Source organism: Schistocerca piceifrons, chromosome 2 (assembly GCF_021461385.2).
Source record: "Schistocerca piceifrons isolate TAMUIC-IGC-003096 chromosome 2, iqSchPice1.1, whole genome shotgun sequence".
Classification (NCBI taxonomy): Eukaryota; Metazoa; Arthropoda; class Insecta; order Orthoptera; family Acrididae; genus Schistocerca; species Schistocerca piceifrons.
In genome coordinates, this window is record NC_060139.1 from 42279410 (window position 1) to 42295559 (window position 16150).

General features: G+C 53.3%; 44 non-coding genes across 44 annotated transcripts; 27 read left to right on the top strand and 17 right to left on the bottom strand.

Moving 5' to 3' along the window:
- Positions 1-94: 94 nt before the first annotated feature.
- Positions 95-166, bottom strand: Trnah-aug. The gene has a single exon. It is a non-coding gene; the product is annotated as a tRNA-His (tRNA).
- A 633-nt stretch (positions 167-799) lies between these two features.
- Trnad-auc lies at positions 800-872 on the top strand. The gene has a single exon. It is a non-coding gene; the product is annotated as a tRNA-Asp (tRNA).
- A 194-nt stretch (positions 873-1066) lies between these two features.
- Positions 1067-1138, bottom strand: Trnap-agg. Its single transcript has one exon. It is a non-coding gene; the product is annotated as a tRNA-Pro (tRNA).
- A 402-nt stretch (positions 1139-1540) lies between these two features.
- Trnav-cac lies at positions 1541-1613 on the top strand. The gene has a single exon. It is a non-coding gene; the product is annotated as a tRNA-Val (tRNA).
- Positions 1614-1771: 158 nt separating this feature from the next.
- Positions 1772-1844, top strand: Trnad-auc. Its single transcript has one exon. It is a non-coding gene; the product is annotated as a tRNA-Asp (tRNA).
- A 194-nt stretch (positions 1845-2038) lies between these two features.
- Trnap-agg lies at positions 2039-2110 on the bottom strand. Its single transcript has one exon. It is a non-coding gene; the product is annotated as a tRNA-Pro (tRNA).
- Positions 2111-2512: 402 nt separating this feature from the next.
- On the top strand, positions 2513-2585 carry Trnav-cac. Its single transcript has one exon. It is a non-coding gene; the product is annotated as a tRNA-Val (tRNA).
- A 158-nt stretch (positions 2586-2743) lies between these two features.
- Positions 2744-2816, top strand: Trnad-auc. Its single transcript has one exon. It is a non-coding gene; the product is annotated as a tRNA-Asp (tRNA).
- Positions 2817-3010: 194 nt separating this feature from the next.
- Positions 3011-3082, bottom strand: Trnal-aag. The gene has a single exon. It is a non-coding gene; the product is annotated as a tRNA-Leu (tRNA).
- A 633-nt stretch (positions 3083-3715) lies between these two features.
- Positions 3716-3788, top strand: Trnad-auc. The gene has a single exon. It is a non-coding gene; the product is annotated as a tRNA-Asp (tRNA).
- Positions 3789-3982: 194 nt separating this feature from the next.
- On the bottom strand, positions 3983-4054 carry Trnah-aug. The gene has a single exon. It is a non-coding gene; the product is annotated as a tRNA-His (tRNA).
- A 633-nt stretch (positions 4055-4687) lies between these two features.
- Trnad-auc lies at positions 4688-4760 on the top strand. The gene has a single exon. It is a non-coding gene; the product is annotated as a tRNA-Asp (tRNA).
- Positions 4761-4954: 194 nt separating this feature from the next.
- Positions 4955-5026, bottom strand: Trnap-agg. The gene has a single exon. It is a non-coding gene; the product is annotated as a tRNA-Pro (tRNA).
- Positions 5027-5659: 633 nt separating this feature from the next.
- Trnad-auc lies at positions 5660-5732 on the top strand. The gene has a single exon. It is a non-coding gene; the product is annotated as a tRNA-Asp (tRNA).
- Positions 5733-5926: 194 nt separating this feature from the next.
- Trnas-aga lies at positions 5927-5998 on the bottom strand. The gene has a single exon. It is a non-coding gene; the product is annotated as a tRNA-Ser (tRNA).
- A 402-nt stretch (positions 5999-6400) lies between these two features.
- Trnav-cac lies at positions 6401-6473 on the top strand. Its single transcript has one exon. It is a non-coding gene; the product is annotated as a tRNA-Val (tRNA).
- Positions 6474-6631: 158 nt separating this feature from the next.
- Trnad-auc lies at positions 6632-6704 on the top strand. The gene has a single exon. It is a non-coding gene; the product is annotated as a tRNA-Asp (tRNA).
- Positions 6705-6898: 194 nt separating this feature from the next.
- Trnap-agg lies at positions 6899-6970 on the bottom strand. Its single transcript has one exon. It is a non-coding gene; the product is annotated as a tRNA-Pro (tRNA).
- A 402-nt stretch (positions 6971-7372) lies between these two features.
- On the top strand, positions 7373-7445 carry Trnav-cac. Its single transcript has one exon. It is a non-coding gene; the product is annotated as a tRNA-Val (tRNA).
- Positions 7446-7603: 158 nt separating this feature from the next.
- On the top strand, positions 7604-7676 carry Trnad-auc. The gene has a single exon. It is a non-coding gene; the product is annotated as a tRNA-Asp (tRNA).
- A 194-nt stretch (positions 7677-7870) lies between these two features.
- Trnap-agg lies at positions 7871-7942 on the bottom strand. Its single transcript has one exon. It is a non-coding gene; the product is annotated as a tRNA-Pro (tRNA).
- Positions 7943-8344: 402 nt separating this feature from the next.
- Positions 8345-8417, top strand: Trnav-cac. The gene has a single exon. It is a non-coding gene; the product is annotated as a tRNA-Val (tRNA).
- Positions 8418-8575: 158 nt separating this feature from the next.
- Positions 8576-8648, top strand: Trnad-auc. The gene has a single exon. It is a non-coding gene; the product is annotated as a tRNA-Asp (tRNA).
- Positions 8649-8832: 184 nt separating this feature from the next.
- On the bottom strand, positions 8833-8904 carry Trnap-agg. The gene has a single exon. It is a non-coding gene; the product is annotated as a tRNA-Pro (tRNA).
- Positions 8905-9537: 633 nt separating this feature from the next.
- On the top strand, positions 9538-9610 carry Trnad-auc. Its single transcript has one exon. It is a non-coding gene; the product is annotated as a tRNA-Asp (tRNA).
- Positions 9611-9804: 194 nt separating this feature from the next.
- Positions 9805-9876, bottom strand: Trnap-agg. Its single transcript has one exon. It is a non-coding gene; the product is annotated as a tRNA-Pro (tRNA).
- A 402-nt stretch (positions 9877-10278) lies between these two features.
- On the top strand, positions 10279-10351 carry Trnav-cac. The gene has a single exon. It is a non-coding gene; the product is annotated as a tRNA-Val (tRNA).
- A 158-nt stretch (positions 10352-10509) lies between these two features.
- On the top strand, positions 10510-10582 carry Trnad-auc. The gene has a single exon. It is a non-coding gene; the product is annotated as a tRNA-Asp (tRNA).
- A 194-nt stretch (positions 10583-10776) lies between these two features.
- Positions 10777-10848, bottom strand: Trnas-aga. The gene has a single exon. It is a non-coding gene; the product is annotated as a tRNA-Ser (tRNA).
- A 402-nt stretch (positions 10849-11250) lies between these two features.
- On the top strand, positions 11251-11323 carry Trnav-cac. The gene has a single exon. It is a non-coding gene; the product is annotated as a tRNA-Val (tRNA).
- Positions 11324-11481: 158 nt separating this feature from the next.
- On the top strand, positions 11482-11554 carry Trnad-auc. Its single transcript has one exon. It is a non-coding gene; the product is annotated as a tRNA-Asp (tRNA).
- Positions 11555-11748: 194 nt separating this feature from the next.
- On the bottom strand, positions 11749-11820 carry Trnap-agg. The gene has a single exon. It is a non-coding gene; the product is annotated as a tRNA-Pro (tRNA).
- Positions 11821-12222: 402 nt separating this feature from the next.
- On the top strand, positions 12223-12295 carry Trnav-cac. Its single transcript has one exon. It is a non-coding gene; the product is annotated as a tRNA-Val (tRNA).
- A 158-nt stretch (positions 12296-12453) lies between these two features.
- Positions 12454-12526, top strand: Trnad-auc. Its single transcript has one exon. It is a non-coding gene; the product is annotated as a tRNA-Asp (tRNA).
- Positions 12527-12720: 194 nt separating this feature from the next.
- Positions 12721-12792, bottom strand: Trnap-agg. Its single transcript has one exon. It is a non-coding gene; the product is annotated as a tRNA-Pro (tRNA).
- Positions 12793-13194: 402 nt separating this feature from the next.
- Trnav-cac lies at positions 13195-13267 on the top strand. Its single transcript has one exon. It is a non-coding gene; the product is annotated as a tRNA-Val (tRNA).
- A 158-nt stretch (positions 13268-13425) lies between these two features.
- On the top strand, positions 13426-13498 carry Trnad-auc. The gene has a single exon. It is a non-coding gene; the product is annotated as a tRNA-Asp (tRNA).
- Positions 13499-13682: 184 nt separating this feature from the next.
- Positions 13683-13754, bottom strand: Trnap-agg. The gene has a single exon. It is a non-coding gene; the product is annotated as a tRNA-Pro (tRNA).
- Positions 13755-14156: 402 nt separating this feature from the next.
- Positions 14157-14229, top strand: Trnav-cac. Its single transcript has one exon. It is a non-coding gene; the product is annotated as a tRNA-Val (tRNA).
- A 158-nt stretch (positions 14230-14387) lies between these two features.
- Positions 14388-14460, top strand: Trnad-auc. The gene has a single exon. It is a non-coding gene; the product is annotated as a tRNA-Asp (tRNA).
- Positions 14461-14654: 194 nt separating this feature from the next.
- Positions 14655-14726, bottom strand: Trnap-agg. The gene has a single exon. It is a non-coding gene; the product is annotated as a tRNA-Pro (tRNA).
- A 402-nt stretch (positions 14727-15128) lies between these two features.
- Trnav-cac lies at positions 15129-15201 on the top strand. The gene has a single exon. It is a non-coding gene; the product is annotated as a tRNA-Val (tRNA).
- A 158-nt stretch (positions 15202-15359) lies between these two features.
- Positions 15360-15432, top strand: Trnad-auc. Its single transcript has one exon. It is a non-coding gene; the product is annotated as a tRNA-Asp (tRNA).
- A 194-nt stretch (positions 15433-15626) lies between these two features.
- Positions 15627-15698, bottom strand: Trnap-agg. The gene has a single exon. It is a non-coding gene; the product is annotated as a tRNA-Pro (tRNA).
- Positions 15699-16150: the final 452 nt, after the last annotated feature.

A 16150-nucleotide genomic window follows, 5' to 3' on the forward strand; every position in this document is an offset into this window, starting at 1 on the left:
TGCTCACACCAAATAAGAAATTCATTTGATATTGACGGCGAGCTTTTTGCGCTGACTCAGCCACTGACGTGCGATCAGTTTGCACAACACGCTAGGGCTCGTCCGGGATTTGAACCCGGGACCTCCTGCACCATAAGCAGGAATCATACCCCTAGACCAACGAGCCCTGTGACACGGCGAATGCCAATTACTTCGGTCCCTCGATGTCGTCCAGGGTGCCCTGACAGTCTCGTGTAGGCTGGCGGGATGGGGGCGACGCGAATTCCCGCGGTCGGCGGCCTTCCTGGGCTATTGGTACCTTCATGTAGAGCTGCCGCTGGGCTCGCACTGCCTGCTGCTGAGAAAGTGATTGCTTTTGCTGATATGACTTGCAATAACGACTGCGCGAAACGCCGCTATCTCGTTAGGGGTGCTACGGCAGACACCCTCTCGAGCACCCCGAAGACTTCTTGAGCCCTCGGCTGTGATGGGTTCCAGGCTGACAAATGAAATGTCGTGTGTGCATTCGCGGACGAGAGAAAGGCTGAGGCAAGTTGGAGTGAACAAGGATGGACTTCTCGGGTCCGTCGTTTCCGTAGTGTAGCGATTTTCACGTCTGCTTCACACGCAGAAGGTCCCCAGTTCGATCCCGGGCAGGAACAGTATTTTCCTGCCTGTGTCGTATTGTCCTCCAATGAGCCACGTCGTGTGTGGATCTGCTGCATGTCCCTTCGTTTTGCAAGTACCACATTTATTGAATTTTTTAGTTACGATGGCAACATCACTACAAGTTGTCTGTGAAGTAAGGTGCGCACAAGCAGTTTCCGTGGTGTAGAGGTTATCACGTCTGCCCATCACGCAGAAGTTCCCTGGTTCGATCCCGGGCGGAAACACTTTTTCATCACTTTAAGCAAGACTTACTAACATGCATCTGCTACCATCTGTACCCGAAACCTTCGTAATCGCCTTCACGCGTTGGACCACAGCGTCAATTGCTCACACCAAATAAGAAATTCATTTGATATTGACGGCGAGCTTTTTGCGCTGACTCAGCCACTGACGTGCGATTAGTTTGCACAACACGCTAGGGCTCGTCCGGGATTTGAACCCGGGACCTCCTGCACCCTAAGCAGGAATCATACCCCTAGACCAACGAGCCCTGTGACACGGCGAATGCCAATTACTTCGGTCACTCGATGTCGTCCAGGGTGCCCTGACAGTCTCGTGTAGGCTGGCGGGATGGGGGCGGCGCGAATTCCCGCGGTCGGCGGCCTTCCTGGGCTATTGGTACCTTCATGTAGAGCTGCCGCTGGGCTCGCACTGCCTGCTGCTGAGAAAGTGATTGCTTTTGCTGATATGACTTGCAATAACGACTGTGCGAAACGCCGCTATCTCGTTAGGGGTGCTACGGCAGACACCCTCTCGAGCACCCCGAAGACTTCTTGAGCCCTCGGCTGTGATGGGTTCCAGGCTGACAAATGAAATGTCGTGTGTGCATTCGCGGACGAGAGAAAGGCTGAGGCAAGTTGGAGTGAACAAGGATGGACTTCTCGGGTCCGTCGTTTCCGTAGTGTAGCGGTTATCACGTCTGCTTCACACGCAGAAGGTCCCCGGTTCGATCCCGGGCGGGAACAGTATTTTCCTGCCTGTGTCGTATTGTCCTCCAATGAGCCACGTCGTGTGTGGATCTGCTGCATGTCCCTTCGTTTTGCAAGTACCACATTTATTGAATTTTTTAGTTACGATGGCAACATCACTACAAGTTGTCTGTGAAGTAAGGTGCGCACAAGCAGTCTCCGTGGTGTAGAGGTTATCACGTCTGCCCATCACGCAGAAGTTCCCTGGTTCGATCCCGGGCGGAAACACTTTTTCATCACTTTAAGCAAGACTTACTAACATGCATCTGCTACCATCTGTACCCGAAACCTTCGTAATCGCCTTCACGCGTTGGACCACAGCGTCAATTGCTCACACCAAATAAGAAATTCATTTGATATTGACGGCGAGCTTTTTGCGCTGACTCAGCCACTGACGTGCGATCAGTTTGCACAACACGCTAGGGCTCGTCCGGGATTTGAACCCGGGACCTCCTGCACCCTAAGCAGGAATCATACCCCTAGACCAACGAGCCCTGTGACACGGCGAATGCCAATTACTTCGGTCCCTCTATGTCGTCCAGGGTGCCCTGACAGTCTCGTGTAGGCTGGCGGGATGGGGGCGGCGCGAATTCCCGCGGTCGGCGGCCTTCCTGGGCTATTGGTACCTTCATGTAGAGCTGCCGCTGGGCTCGCACTGCCTGCTGCTGAGAAAGTGATTGCTTTTGCTGATATGACTTGCAATAACGACTGCGCGAAACGCCGCTATCTCGTTAGGGGTGCTACGGCAGACACCCTCTCGAGCACCCCGAAGACTTCTTGAGCCCTCGGCTGTGATGGGTTCCAGGCTGACAAATGAAATGTCGTGTGTGCATTCGCGGACGAGAGAAAGGCTGAGGCAAGTTGGAGTGAACAAGGATGGACTTCTCGGGTCCGTCGTTTCCGTAGTGTAGCGGTTATCACGTCTGCTTCACACGCAGAAGGTCCCCGGTTCGATCCCGGGCGGGAACAGTATTTTCCTGCCTGTGTCGTATTGTCCTCCAATGAGCCACGTCGTGTGTGGATCTGCTGCATGTCCCTTCGTTTTGCAAGTACCACATTTATTGAATTTTTTAGTTACGATGGCAACATCACTACAAGTTGTCTGTGAAGTAAGGTGCGCACAAGCAGTTTCCGTGGTGTAGAGGTTATCACGTCTGCCCATCACGCAGAAGTTCCCTGGTTCGATCCCGGGCGGAAACACTTTTTCATCACTTTAAGCAAGACTTACTAACATGCATCTGCTACCATCTGTACCCGAAACCTTCGTAATCGCCTTCACGCGTTGGACCACAGCGTCAATTGCTCACACCAAATAAGAAATTCATTTGATATTGACGGCGAGCTTTTTGCGCTGACTCAGCCACTGACGTGCGATCAGTTTGCACAACACGCTAGGGCTCGTCCGGGATTTGAAACCGGGACCTCCTGCACCTTAAGCAGGAATCATACCCCTAGACCAACGAGCCCTGTGACACGGCGAATGCCAATTACTTCGGTCCCTCGATGTCGTCCAGGGTGCCCTGACAGTCTCGTGTAGGCTGGCGGGATGGGGGCGGCGCGAATTCCCGCGGTCGGCGGCCTTCCTGGGCTATTGGTACCTTCATGTAGAGCTGCCGCTGGGCTCGCACTGCCTGCTGCTGAGAAAGTGATTGCTTTTGCTGATATGACTTGCAATAACGACTGCGCGAAACGCCGCTATCTCGTTAGGGGTGCTACGGCAGACACCCTCTCGAGCACCCCGAAGACTTCTTGAGCCCTCGGCTGTGATGGGTTCCAGGCTGACAAATGAAATGTCGTGTGTGCATTCGCGGACGAGAGAAAGGCTGAGGCAAGTTGGAGTGAACAAGGATGGACTTCTCGGGTCCGTCGTTTCCGTAGTGTAGCGATTTTCAAGTCTGCTTCACACGCAGAAGGTCCCCGGTTCGATCCCGGGCAGGAACAGTATTTTCCTGCCTGTGTCGTATTGTCCTCCAATGAGCCACGTCGTGTGTGGATCTGCTGCATGTCCCTTCGTTTTGCAAGTACCACATTTATTGAATTTTTTAGTTACGATGGCAACATCACTACAAGTTGTCTGTGAAGTAAGGTGCGCACAAGCAGTTTCCGTGGCGTAGAGGTTATCACGTCTGCCCATCACGCAGAAGTTCCCTGGTTCGATCCCGGGCGGAAACACTTTTTCATCACTTTAAGCAAGACTTACTAACATGCATCTGCTACCATCTGTACCCGAAACCTTCGTAATCGCCTTCACGCGTTGGACCACAGCGTCAATTGCTCACACCAAATAAGAAATTCATTTGATATTGACGGCGAGCTTTTTGCGCTGACTCAGCCACTGACGTGCGATCAGTTTGCACAACACGCTAGGGCTCGTCCGGGATTTGAACCCGGGACCTCCTGCACCATAAGCAGGAATCATACCCCTAGACCAACGAGCCCTGTGACACGGCGAATGCCAATTACTTCGGTCCCTCGATGTCGTCCAGGGTGCCCTGACAGTCTCGTGTAGGCTGGCGGGATGGGGGCGACGCGAATTCCCGCGGTCGGCGGCCTTCCTGGGCTATTGGTACCTTCATGTAGAGCTGCCGCTGGGCTCGCACTGCCTGCTGCTGAGAAAGTGATTGCTTTTGCTGATATGACTTGCAATAACGACTGCGCGAAACGCCGCTATCTCGTTAGGGGTGCTACGGCAGACACCCTCTCGAGCACCCCGAAGACTTCTTGAGCCCTCGGCTGTGATGGGTTCCAGGCTGACAAATGAAATGTCGTGTGTGCATTCGCGGACGAGAGAAAGGCTGAGGCAAGTTGGAGTGAACAAGGATGGACTTCTCGGGTCCGTCGTTTCCGTAGTGTAGCGATTTTCACGTCTGCTTCACACGCAGAAGGTCCCCAGTTCGATCCCGGGCAGGAACAGTATTTTCCTGCCTGTGTCGTATTGTCCTCCAATGAGCCACGTCGTGTGTGGATCTGCTGCATGTCCATTCGTTTTGCAAGTACCACATTTATTGAATTTTTTAGTTACGATGGCCACATCACTACAAGTTGTCTGTGAAGTAAGGTGCGCACAAGCAGTTTCCGTGGTGTAGAGGTTATCACGTCTGCCCATCACGCAGAAGTTCCCTGGTTCGATCCCGGGCGGAAACACTTTTTCATCACTTTAAGCAAGACTTACTAACATGCATCTGCTACCATCTGTACCCGAAACCTTCGTAATCGCCTTCACGCGATGGACCACAGCGTCAATTGCTCACACCAAATAAGAAATTCATTTGATATTGACGGCGAGCTTTTTGCGCTGACTCAGCCACTGACGTGCGATCAGTTTGCACAACACGCTAGGGCTCGTCCGGGATTTGAAACCGGGACCTCCTGCACCCTAAGCAGGAATCATACCCCTAGACCAACGAGCCCTGTGACACGGCGAATGCCAATTACTTCGGTCCCTCGATGTCGTCCAGGGTGCCCTGACAGTCTCGTGTAGGCTGGCGTGATGGGGGCGGCGCGAATTCCCGCGGTCGGCGGCCTTCCTGGGCTATTGGTACCTTCATGTAGAGCTGCCGCTGGGCTCGCACTGCCTGCTGCTGAGAAAGTGATTGCTTTTGCTGATATGACTTGCAATAACGACTGCGCGAAACGCCGCTATCTCGTTAGGGGTGCTACGGCAGACACCCTCTCGAGCACCCCGAAGACTTCTTGAGCCCTCGGCTGTGATGGGTTCCAGGCTGACAAATGAAATGTCGTGTGTGCATTCGCGGACGAGAGAAAGGCTGAGGCAAGTTGGAGTGAACAAGGATGGACTTCTCGGGTCCGTCTTTTCCGTAGTGTAGCGGTTATCACGTCTGCTTCACACGCAGAAGGTCCCCGTATCGATCCCGGGCGGGAACAGTATTTTCCTGCCTGTGTCGTATTGTCCTCCAATGAGCCACGTCGTGTGTGGATCTGCTGCATGTCCCTTCGTTTTGCAAGTACCACATTTATTGAATTTTTTAGTTACGATGGCAACATCACTACAAGTTGTCTGTGAAGTAAGGTGCGCACAAGCAGTTTCCGTGGTGTAGAGGTTATCACGTCTGCCCATCACGCAGAAGTTCCCTGGTTCGATCCCGGGCGGAAACACTTTTTCATCACTTTAAGCAAGACTTACTAACATGCATCTGCTACCATCTGTACCCGAAACCTTCGTAATCGCCTTCACGCGTTGGACCACAGCGTCAATTGCTCACACCAAATAAGAAATTCATTTGATATTGACGGCGAGCTTTTTGCGCTGACTCAGCCACTGACGTGCGATCAGTTTGCACAACACGCTAGGGCTCGTCCGGGATTTGAACCCGGGACCTCCTGCAATCTAAGCAGGAATCATACCCCTAGACCAACGAGCCCTGTGACACGGCGAATGCCAATTACTTCGGTCCCTCGATGTCGTCCAGGGTGCCCTGACAGTCTCGTGTAGGCTGGCGGGATGGGGGCGGCGCGAATTCCCGCGGTCGGCGGCCTTCCTGGGCTATTGGTACCTTCATGTAGAGCTGCCGCTGGGCTCGCACTGCCTGCTGCTGAGAAAGTGATTGCTTTTGCTGATATGACTTGCAATAACGACTGCGCGAAACGCCGCTATCTCGTTAGGGGTGCTACGGCAGACACCCTCTCGAGCACCCCGAAGACTTCTTGAGCCCTCGGCTGTGATGGGTTCCAGGCTGACAAATGAAATGTCGTGTGTGCATTCGCGGACGAGAGAAAGGCTGAGGCAAGTTGGAGTGAACAAGGATGGACTTCTCGGGTCCGTCGTTTCCGTAGTGTAGCGATTTTCACGTCTGCTTCACACGCAGAAGGTCCCCGGTTCGATCCCGGGCAGGAACAGTATTTTCCTGCCTGTGTCGTATTGTCCTCCAATGAGCCACGTCGTGTGTGGATCTGCTGCATGTCCCTTCGTTTTGCAAGTACCACATTTATTGAATTTTTTAGTTACGATGGCAACATCACTACAAGTTGTCTGTGAAGTAAGGTGCGCACAAGCAGTTTCCGTGGTGTAGAGGTTATCACGTCTGCCCATCACGCAGAAGTTCCCTGGTTCGATCCCGGGCGGAAACACTTTTTCATCACTTTAAGCAAGACTAACTAACATGCATCTGCTACCATCTGTACCCGAAACCTTCGTAATCGCCTTCACGCGTTGGACCACAGCGTCAATTGCTCACACCAAATAAGAAATTCATTTGATATTGACGGGGAGCTTTTTGCGCTGACTCAGCCACTGACGTGCGATCAGTTTGCACAACACGCTAGGGCTCGTCCGGGATTTGAACCCGGGACCTCCTGCACCCTAAGCAGGAATCATACCCCTAGACCAACGAGCCCTGTGACACGGCGAATGCCAATTACTTCGGTCCCTCGATGTCGTCCAGGGTGCCCTGACAGTCTCGTGTAGGCTGGCGGGATGGGGGCGGCGCGAATTCCCGCGGTCGGCGGCCTTCCTGGGCTATTGGTACCTTCATGTAGAGCTGCCGCTGGGCTCGCACTGCCTGCTGCTGAGAAAGTGATTGCTTTTGCTGATATGACTTGCAATAACGACTGCGCGAAACGCCGCTATCTCGTTAGGGGTGCTACGGCAGACACCCTCTCGAGCACCCCGAAGACTTCTTGAGCCCTCGGCTGTGATGGGTTCCAGGCTGACAAATGAAATGTCGTGTGTGCATTCGCGGACGAGAGAAAGGCTGAGGCAAGTTGGAGTGAACAAGGATGGACTTCTCGGGTCCGTCGTTTCCGTAGTGTAGCGGTTATCACGTCTGCTTCACACGCAGAAGGTCCCCGGTTCGATCCCGGGCGGGAACAGTATTTTCCTGCCTGTGTCGTATTGTCCTCCAATGAGCCACGTCGTGTGTGGATCTGCTGCATGTCCCTCCGTTTTGCAAGTACCACATTTATTGAATTTTTTAGTTACGATGGCAACATCACTACAAGTTGTCTGTGAAGTAAGGTGCGCACAAGCAGTTTCCGTGGTGTAGAGGTTATCACGTCTGCCCATCACGCAGAAGTTCCCTGGTTCGATCCCGGGCGGAAACACTTTTTCATCACTTTAAGCAAGACTTACTAACATGCATCTGCTACCATCTGTACCCGAAACCTTCGTAATCGCCTTCACGCGATGGACCACAGCGTCAATTGCTCACACCAAATAAGAAATTCATTTGATATTGACGGCGAGCTTTTTGCGCTGACTCAGCCACTGACGTGCGATCAGTTTGCACAACACGCTAGGGCTCGTCCGGGATTTGAAACCGGGACCTCCTGCACCCTAAGCAGGAATCATACCCCTAGACCAACGAGCCCTGTGACACGGCGAATGCCAATTACTTCGGTCCCTCGATGTCGTCCAGGGTGCCCTGACAGTCTCGTGTAGGCTGGCGGGATGGGGGCGGCGCGAATTCCCGCGGTCGGCGGCCTTCCTGGGCTATTGGTACCTTCATGTAGAGCTGCCGCTGGGCTCGCACTGCCTGCTGCTAAGAAAGTGATTGCTTTTGCTGATATGACTTGCAATAACGACTGCGCGAAACGCCGCTATTTCGTTAGGGGTGCTACGGCAGACACCCTCTCGAGCACCCCGAAGACTTCTTGAGCCCTCGGCTGTGATGGGTTCCAGGCTGACAAATGAAATGTCGTGTGTGCATTCGCGGACGAGAGAAAGGCTGAGGCAAGTTGGAGTGAACAAGGATGGACTTCTCGGGTCCGTCTTTTCCGTAGTGTAGCGGTTATCACGTCTGCTTCACACGCAGAAGGTCCCCGGTTCGATCCCGGGCGGGAACAGTATTTTCCTGCCTGTGTCGTATTGTCCTCCAATGAGCCACGTCGTGTGTGGATCTGCTGCATGTCCCTTCGTTTTGCAAGTACCACATTTATTGAATTTTTTAGTTACGATGGCAACATCACTACAAGTTGTCTGTGAAGTAAGGTGCGCACAAGCAGTTTCCGTGGTGTAGAGGTTATCACGTCTGCCCATCACGCAGAAGTTCCCTGGTTCGATCCCGGGCGGAAACACTTTTTCATCACTTTAAGCAAGACTTACTAACATGCATCTGCTACCATCTGTACCCGAAACCTTCGTAATCGCCTTCACGCAGCGTCAATTGCTCACACCAAATAAGAAATTCATTTGATATTGACGGCGAGCTTTTTGCGCTGACTCAGCCACTGACGTGCGATCAGTTTGCACAACACGCTAGGGCTCGTCCGGGATTTGAACCCGGGACCTCCTGCACCCTAAGCAGGAATCATACCCCTAGACCAACGAGCCCTGTGACACGGCGAATGCCAATTACTTCGGTCCCTCGATGTCGTCCAGGGTGCCCTGACAGTCTCGTGTAGGCTGGCGGGATGGGGGCGGCGCGAATTCCCGCGGTCGGCGGCCTTCCTGGGCTATTGGTACCTTCATGTAGAGCTGCCGCTGGGCTCGCACTGCCTGCTGCTGAGAAAGTGATTGCTTTTGCTGATATGACTTGCAATAACGACTGCGCGAAACGCCGCTATCTCGTTAGGGGTGCTACGGCAGACACCCTCTCGAGCACCCCGAAGACTTCTTGAGCCCTCGGCTGTGCTGGGTTCCAGGCTGACAAATGAAATGTCGTGTGTGCATTCGCGGACGAGAGAAAGGCTGAGGCAAGTTGGAGTGAACAAGGATGGACTTCTCGGGTCCGTCGTTTCCGTAGTGTAGCGATTTTCACGTCTGCTTCACACGCAGAAGGTCCCCAGTTCGATCCCGGGCAGGAACAGTATTTTCCTGCCTGTGTCGTATTGTCCTCCAATGAGCCACGTCGTGTGTGGATCTGCTGCATGTCCATTCGTTTTGCAAGTACCACATTTATTGAATTTTTTAGTTACGATGGCCACATCACTACAAGTTGTCTGTGAAGTAAGGTGCGCACAAGCAGTTTCCGTGGTGTAGAGGTTATCACGTCTGCCCATCACGCAGAAGTTCCCTGGTTCGATCCCGGGCGGAAACACTTTTTCATCACTTTAAGCAAGACTTACTAACATGCATCTGCTACCATCTGTACCCGAAACCTTCGTAATCGCCTTCACGCGATGGACCACAGCGTCAATTGCTCACACCAAATAAGAAATTCATTTGATATTGACGGCGAGCTTTTTGCGCTGACTCAGCCACTGACGTGCGATCAGTTTGCACAACACGCTAGGGCTCGTCCGGGATTTGAAACCGGGACCTCCTGCACCCTAAGCAGGAATCATACCCCTAGACCAACGAGCCCTGTGACACGGCGAATGCCAATTACTTCGGTCCCTCGATGTCGTCCAGGGTGCCCTGACAGTCTCGTGTAGGCTGGCGTGATGGGGGCGGCGCGAATTCCCGCGGTCGGCGGCCTTCCTGGGCTATTGGTACCTTCATGTAGAGCTGCCGCTGGGCTCGCACTGCCTGCTGCTGAGAAAGTGATTGCTTTTGCTGATATGACTTGCAATAACGACTGCGCGAAACGCCGCTATCTCGTTAGGGGTGCTACGGCAGACACCCTCTCGAGCACCCCGAAGACTTCTTGAGCCCTCGGCTGTGATGGGTTCCAGGCTGACAAATGAAATGTCGTGTGTGCATTCGCGGACGAGAGAAAGGCTGAGGCAAGTTGGAGTGAACAAGGATGGACTTCTCGGGTCCGTCTTTTCCGTAGTGTAGCGGTTATCACGTCTGCTTCACACGCAGAAGGTCCCCGGTTCGATCCCGGGCGGGAACAGTATTTTCCTGCCTGTGTCGTATTGTCCTCCAATGAGCCACGTCGTGTGTGGATCTGCTGCATGTCCCTTCGTTTTGCAAGTACCACATTTATTGAATTTTTTAGTTACGATGGCAACATCACTACAAGTTGTCTGTGAAGTAAGGTGCGCACAAGCAGTTTCCGTGGTGTAGAGGTTATCACGTCTGCCCATCACGCAGAAGTTCCCTGGTTCGATCCCGGGCGGAAACACTTTTTCATCACTTTAAGCAAGACTTACTAACATGCATCTGCTACCATCTGTACCCGAAACCTTCGTAATCGCCTTCACGCGTTGGACCACAGCGTCAATTGCTCACACCAAATAAGAAATTCATTTGATATTGACGGCGAGCTTTTTGCGCTGACTCAGCCACTGACGTGCGATCAGTTTGCACAACACGCTAGGGCTCGTCCGGGATTTGAACCCGGGACCTCCTGCAATCTAAGCAGGAATCATACCCCTAGACCAACGAGCCCTGTGACACGGCGAATGCCAATTACTTCGGTCCCTCGATGTCGTCCAGGGTGCCCTGACAGTCTCGTGTAGGCTGGCGGGATGGGGGCGGCGCGAATTCCCGCGGTCGGCGGCCTTCCTGGGCTATTGGTACCTTCATGTAGAGCTGCCGCTGGGCTCGCACTGCCTGCTGCTGAGAAAGTGATTGCTTTTGCTGATATGACTTGCAATAACGACTGCGCGAAACGCCGCTATCTCGTTAGGGGTGCTACGGCAGACACCCTCTCGAGCACCCCGAAGACTTCTTGAGCCCTCGGCTGTGATGGGTTCCAGGCTGACAAATGAAATGTCGTGTGTGCATTCGCGGACGAGAGAAAGGCTGAGGCAAGTTGGAGTGAACAAGGATGGACTTCTCGGGTCCGTCGTTTCCGTAGTGTAGCGATTTTCACGTCTGCTTCACACGCAGAAGGTCCCCGGTTCGATCCCGGGCAGGAACAGTATTTTCCTGCCTGTGTCGTATTGTCCTCCAATGAGCCACGTCGTGTGTGGATCTGCTGCATGTCCCTTCGTTTTGCAAGTACCACATTTATTGAATTTTTTAGTTACGATGGCAACATCACTACAAGTTGTCTGTGAAGTAAGGTGCGCACAAGCAGTTTCCGTGGTGTAGAGGTTATCACGTCTGCCCATCACGCAGAAGTTCCCTGGTTCGATCCCGGGCGGAAACACTTTTTCATCACTTTAAGCAAGACTAACTAACATGCATCTGCTACCATCTGTACCCGAAACCTTCGTAATCGCCTTCACGCGTTGGACCACAGCGTCAATTGCTCACACCAAATAAGAAATTCATTTGATATTGACGGGGAGCTTTTTGCGCTGACTCAGCCACTGACGTGCGATCAGTTTGCACAACACGCTAGGGCTCGTCCGGGATTTGAACCCGGGACCTCCTGCACCCTAAGCAGGAATCATACCCCTAGACCAACGAGCCCTGTGACACGGCGAATGCCAATTACTTCGGTCCCTCGATGTCGTCCAGGGTGCCCTGACAGTCTCGTGTAGGCTGGCGGGATGGGGGCGGCGCGAATTCCCGCGGTCGGCGGCCTTCCTGGGCTATTGGTACCTTCATGTAGAGCTGCCGCTGGGCTCGCACTGCCTGCTGCTGAGAAAGTGATTGCTTTTGCTGATATGACTTGCAATAACGACTGCGCGAAACGCCGCTATCTCGTTAGGGGTGCTACGGCAGACACCCTCTCGAGCACCCCGAAGACTTCTTGAGCCCTCGGCTGTGATGGGTTCCAGGCTGACAAATGAAATGTCGTGTGTGCATTCGCGGACGAGAGAAAGGCTGAGGCAAGTTGGAGTGAACAAGGATGGACTTCTCGGGTCCGTCGTTTCCGTAGTGTAGCGGTTATCACGTCTGCTTCACACGCAGAAGGTCCCCGGTTCGATCCCGGGCGGGAACAGTATTTTCCTGCCTGTGTCGTATTGTCCTCCAATGAGCCACGTCGTGTGTGGATCTGCTGCATGTCCCTCCGTTTTGCAAGTACCACATTTATTGAATTTTTTAGTTACGATGGCAACATCACTACAAGTTGTCTGTGAAGTAAGGTGCGCACAAGCAGTTTCCGTGGTGTAGAGGTTATCACGTCTGCCCATCACGCAGAAGTTCCCTGGTTCGATCCCGGGCGGAAACACTTTTTCATCACTTTAAGCAAGACTTACTAACATGCATCTGCTACCATCTGTACCCGAAACCTTCGTAATCGCCTTCACGCGATGGACCACAGCGTCAATTGCTCACACCAAATAAGAAATTCATTTGATATTGACGGCGAGCTTTTTGCGCTGACTCAGCCACTGACGTGCGATCAGTTTGCACAACACGCTAGGGCTCGTCCGGGATTTGAAACCGGGACCTCCTGCACCCTAAGCAGGAATCATACCCCTAGACCAACGAGCCCTGTGACACGGCGAATGCCAATTACTTCGGTCCCTCGATGTCGTCCAGGGTGCCCTGACAGTCTCGTGTAGGCTGGCGGGATGGGGGCGGCGCGAATTCCCGCGGTCGGCGGCCTTCCTGGGCTATTGGTACCTTCATGTAGAGCTGCCGCTGGGCTCGCACTGCCTGCTGCTAAGAAAGTGATTGCTTTTGCTGATATGACTTGCAATAACGACTGCGCGAAACGCCGCTATTTCGTTAGGGGTGCTACGGCAGACACCCTCTCGAGCACCCCGAAGACTTCTTGAGCCCTCGGCTGTGATGGGTTCCAGGCTGACAAATGAAATGTCGTGTGTGCATTCGCGGACGAGAGAAAGGCTGAGGCAAGTTGGAGTGAACAAGGATGGACTTCTCGGGTCCGTCTTTTCCGTAGTGTAGCGGTTATCACGTCTGCTTCACACGCAGAAGGTCCCCGGTTCGATCCCGGGCGGGAACAGTATTTTCCTGCCTGTGTCGTATTGTCCTCCAATGAGCCACGTCGTGTGTGGATCTGCTGCATGTCCCTTCGTTTTGCAAGTACCACATTTATTGAATTTTTTAGTTACGATGGCAACATCACTACAAGTTGTCTGTGAAGTAAGGTGCGCACAAGCAGTTTCCGTGGTGTAGAGGTTATCACGTCTGCCCATCACGCAGAAGTTCCCTGGTTCGATCCCGGGCGGAAACACTTTTTCATCACTTTAAGCAAGACTTACTAACATGCATCTGCTACCATCTGTACCCGAAACCTTCGTAATCGCCTTCACGCAGCGTCAATTGCTCACACCAAATAAGAAATTCATTTGATATTGACGGCGAGCTTTTTGCGCTGACTCAGCCACTGACGTGCGATCAGTTTGCACAACACGCTAGGGCTCGTCCGGGATTTGAACCCGGGACCTCCTGCACCCTAAGCAGGAATCATACCCCTAGACCAACGAGCCCTGTGACACGGCGAATGCCAATTACTTCGGTCCCTCGATGTCGTCCAGGGTGCCCTGACAGTCTCGTGTAGGCTGGCGGGATGGGGGCGGCGCGAATTCCCGCGGTCGGCGGCCTTCCTGGGCTATTGGTACCTTCATGTAGAGCTGCCGCTGGGCTCGCACTGCCTGCTGCTGAGAAAGTGATTGCTTTTGCTGATATGACTTGCAATAACGACTGCGCGAAACGCCGCTATCTCGTTAGGGGTGCTACGGCAGACACCCTCTCGAGCACCCCGAAGACTTCTTGAGCCCTCGGCTGTGCTGGGTTCCAGGCTGACAAATGAAATGTCGTGTGTGCATTCGCGGACGAGAGAAAGGCTGAGGCAAGTTGGAGTGAACAAGGATGGACTTCTCGGGTCCGTCGTTTCCGTAGTGTAGCGATTTTCACGTCTGCTTCACACGCAGAAGGTCCCCGGTTCGATCCCGGGCAGGAACAGTATTTTCCTGCCTGTGTCGTATTGTCCTCCAATGAGCCACGTCGTGTGTGGATCTGCTGCATGTCCCTTCGTTTTGCAAGTACCACATTTATTGAATTTTTTAGTTACGATGGCAACATCACTACAAGTTGTCTGTGAAGTAAGGTGCGCACAAGCAGTTTCCGTGGTGTAGAGGTTATCACGTCTGCCCATCACGCAGAAGTTCCCTGGTTCGATCCCGGGCGGAAACACTTTTTCATCACTTTAAGCAAGACTAACTAACATGCATCTGCTACCATCTGTACCCGAAACCTTCGTAATCGCCTTCACGCGTTGGACCACAGCGTCAATTGCTCACACCAAATAAGAAATTCATTTGATATTGACGGGGAGCTTTTTGCGCTGACTCAGCCACTGACGTGCGATCAGTTTGCACAACACGCTAGGGCTCGTCCGGGATTTGAACCCGGGACCTCCTGCACCCTAAGCAGGAATCATACCCCTAGACCAACGAGCCCTGTGACACGGCGAATGCCAATTACTTCGGTCCCTCGATGTCGTCCAGGGTGCCCTGACAGTCTCGTGTAGGCTGGCGGGATGGGGGCGGCGCGAATTCCCGCGGTCGGCGGCCTTCCTGGGCTATAGGTACCTTCATGTAGAGCTGCCGCTGGGCTCGCACTGCCTGCTGCTGAGAAAGTGATTGCTTTTGCTGATATGACTTGCAATAACGACTGCGCGAAACGCCGCTATCTCGTTAGGGGTGCTACGGCAGACACCCTCTCGAGCACCCCGAAGACTTCTTGAGCCCTCGGCTGTGATGGGTTCCAGGCTGACAAATGAAATGTCGTGTGTGCATTCGCGGACGAGAGAAAGGCTGAGACAAGTTGGAGTGAACCAGGATGGACTTCTCGGGTCCGTCGTTTCCGTAGTGTAGCGATTTTCACGTCTGCCTCACACGCAGAAGGTCCCCGGTTCGATCCCGGGCAGGAACAGTATTTTCCTGCCTGTGTCGTATTGTCCTCCAATGAGCCACGTCGTGTGTGGATCTGCTGCATGTCCCTTCGTTTTGCAAGTACCACATTTATTGAATTTTTTAGTTACGATGGCAACATCACTACAAGTTGTCTGTGAAGTAAGGTGCGCACAAGCAGTTTCCGTGGTGTAGAGGTTATCACGTCTGCCCATCACGCAGAAGTTCCCTGGTTCGATCCCGGGCGGAAACACTTTTTCATCACTTTAAGCAAGACTTACTAACATGCATCTGCTACCATCTGTACCCGAAACCTTCGTAATCGCCTTCACGCGTTGGACCACAGCGTCAATTGCTCACACCAAATAAGAAATTCATTTGATATTGACGGCGAGCTTTTTGCGCTGACTCAGCCACTGACGTGCGATCAGTTTGCACAACACGCTAGGGCTCGTCCGGGATTTGAACCCGGGACCTCCTGCACCCTAAGCAGGAATCATACCCCTAGACCAACGAGCCCTGTGACACGGCGAATGCCAATTACTTCGGTCCCTCGATGTCGTCCAGGGTGCCCTGACAGTCTCGTGTAGGCTGGCGGGATGGGGGCGGCGCGAATTCCCGCGGTCGGCGGCCTTCCTGGGCTATTGGTACCTTCATGTAGAGCTGCCGCTGGGCTCGCACTGCCTGCTGCTGAGAAAGTGATTGCTTTTGCTGATATGACTTGCAATAACGACTGCGCGAAACGCCGCTATCTCGTTAGGGGTGCTACGGCAGACACCCTCTCGAGCACCCCGAAGACTTCTTGAGCCCTCGGCTGTGATGGGTTCCAGGCTGACAAATGAAATGTCGTGTGTGCATTCGCGGACGAGAGAAAGGCTGAGGCAAGTTGGAGTGAACAAGGATGGACTTCTCGGGTCCGTCGTTTCCGTAGTGTAGCGATTTTCACGTCTGCTTCACACGCAGAAGGTCCC